Source organism: Harmonia axyridis, chromosome X (assembly GCF_914767665.1).
Source record: "Harmonia axyridis chromosome X, icHarAxyr1.1, whole genome shotgun sequence".
In the NCBI taxonomy this organism is placed as follows: domain Eukaryota; kingdom Metazoa; phylum Arthropoda; class Insecta; order Coleoptera; family Coccinellidae; genus Harmonia; species Harmonia axyridis.
The window spans coordinates 30,560,975-30,563,474 of NC_059508.1; the positions used below are offsets into that span (position 1 = coordinate 30,560,975).

General features: G+C 53.3%; 2 non-coding genes across 2 annotated transcripts in view; both read left to right on the forward strand.

Annotated features, from left to right (window-relative positions):
- Positions 1–69: 69 nt before the first annotated feature.
- On the forward strand, positions 70–224 carry LOC123686753. Its single transcript, XR_006748514.1, has one exon. It is a non-coding gene; the product is annotated as a 5.8S ribosomal RNA (ribosomal RNA).
- A 507-nt stretch (positions 225–731) lies between these two features.
- LOC123688064 overlaps positions 732–2,500 on the forward strand; it is a 4,013-nt gene continuing 2,244 nt past the window's right edge. Inside the window, exon 1 of the ribosomal RNA XR_006749762.1 lies at positions 732–2,500. This exon is cut by the window's right edge and continues 2,244 nt beyond it. This is a non-coding gene — a ribosomal RNA (large subunit ribosomal RNA).

Genomic DNA, 2,500 nt, shown 5'->3' on the forward strand with positions numbered 1-2,500 from the left:
GCAGTTGGCGTCTCGTATTTCGAGGGAAAGTCCATTGCGACTAGTACCGAGAAATCGAACATAAAAGATTACCCTGAACGGTGGATCACTTGGCTCGTGGGTCGATGAAGAACGCAGCTAATTGCGCGTCAACATGCGAACTGCAGGACACATGAACATCGACATTTCGAACGCACATTGCGGTCCTCGGACACTGTCCTCGGACCACTCCTGACTGAGGGTCGGTTCCATTACAAAGACTGCCCGGCCAGACGTTATGGCTTGACGAAGTGACGACGTAAAGGTCGTCTAACGTTGATCCTGTACCGAAGGTCATTTGGGCGAGTTGGACGGTTTGCCGCGTGACGATCAACGTTCTGTCGTTTCGACGCCTCGTGTGTTGGAATGATGAGGAGTTGTTTTCGTAACGCGCCGTCTTGAATTGCGAAAGCATATATTGTGGTGTCGTGGTATTGCTCGATCTGCGCCCATGACTGTAGACATGCGATCGTCGTGTCCGAGAAATCTGAACGACGTCCGATCGCTTTAATGTGCCAGTTGTCGCGCGTTGCGGATGAGCTTTCATGAGCGCACCCCCGAAACACCGAAGCACTTTGCTTGGATTCGCATGATCCGCCATACGGAGCAGGAGATAATAGACGCCTTTGAGTAGGCTAACTCCCTCGCGTAAGGTACGTGATTTTATGAGCCGCCAAAGGTTAGTTTCGGAACGTTTCGATGATTTGAACATACGACCTCAGGACAGGTGAGACTACCCGCTGAATTTAAGCATATTATTAAGCGGAGGAAAAGAAACTAACTAGGATTCCCTTAGTAGCGCGAGCGAACAGGGATTAGCCCAGCACTGAATCCCGCGATCGTAACCGGTCGCCGGGAGATGTGGTGTTTGGAAGGATCCATTATCTGGCGAGTTCGCGGCGCGTTCAAGTCCATCTTGAATGGGGCCATCGCCCATAGAGGGTGCCAGGCCCGTAGCGACCGCTGCGGCTTGCTAGAGGATCTCTTCTTAGAGTCGGGTTGCTTGAGAGTGCAGCCCTAAGTGGGTGGTAAACTCCATCTAAGGCTAAATATAACCACGAGACCGATAGCGAACAAGTACGAGTGAGGGAAAGTTGAAAAGAACTTTGAAGAGAGAGTTCAAGAGTACGTGAAACCGTTCAGGGGTAAACCTGAGAAACCCGAAAGGTCGAATGGGGAGATTCATTCGCGCCTGTTGTTGGGATTTACTGACTGTGGAAACGGCGACGTTCGCGTTGGCTGTTCCCTTCGGTTCATCTCCGGCTTCGGACGCGTGCACTTCTCCCCTAGTAGGTCGTCGCGATCCGTTGGGTGCTGTTCTACGGTCTCGAGTGTAGCCCGTGAGCTCGGATTTTCCGATGTTTACGGACACTGGGTTTCCGAACAGCTCGCTCGACGGTTTACTGATGGCGGGAGGCCGCGACTTAGTTCGCGTCCGGCCCGTGGCAAGTATGTGAATTGTGATGGCGATCGGACCTAGTGCCGATTCCGTCCGTTTGCGACTGTTCGCCGCGGTGTTCTTGGACAGACCTCTTGAAACGCCGATCAGCGACGCTATTGCTTTGGGTACTTTCAGGACCCGTCTTGAAACACGGACCAAGGAGTCTAGCGTGTGCGCGAGTCATTGGGAATCACTAAACCTAAAGGCGCAATGAAAGTAACGGTTCACTTTATGTGAACTAAGGGAAGATGGTCGGTCTCCATGACTGACCCGCATTCCCGGGGCGCCTCATTCTCATTGCGAGAGGAGGCGCACCAAGAGCGTACACGCTGGGACCCGAAAGATGGTGAACTATGCCTGGTCAGGACGAAGTCAGGGGAAACCCTGATGGAGGTCCGTAGCGATTCTGACGTGCAAATCGATCGTCGGAACTGGGTATAGGGGCGAAAGACTAATCGAACCATCTAGTAGCTGGTTCCCTCCGAAGTTTCCCTCAGGATAGCTGGCGCTCGTTGCATACGAGTCTCATCCGGTAAAGCGAATGATTAGAGGCATTGGGGTCGAAACGACCTCAACCTATTCTCAAACTTTAAATGGGTGAGATCTCCGGCTTGCTTGAATGTGAAGCCGCGAGATTTCGGATCAGAGTGCCAAGTGGGCCATTTTTGGTAAGCAGAACTGGCGCTGTGGGATGAACCAAACGCCGAGTTAAAGCGCCTAAATCGACGCTTATGGGATACCATGAAAGGCGTTGGTAACTTAAGACAGCAGGACGGTGGCCATGGAAGTCGGAATCCGCCAAGGAGTGTGTAACAACTCACCTGCCGAAGTTACTAGCCCTGAAAATGGATGGCGCTGAAGCGTCGTGCTTATACTCGGCCGTCAGTGGCATGTGCGGTCGCCCTTCGGGGCGGTCATGAAGCCCTGATGAGTAGGAGGGTCGCGGAGGGTGAGCGCAGAAGGGCTGGCCGTGAGGCCGTCTGGAGCCGCCTTCGGTGCAGATCTTGGTGGTAGTAGCAAATACTCCAGCGAGGCCCTGGA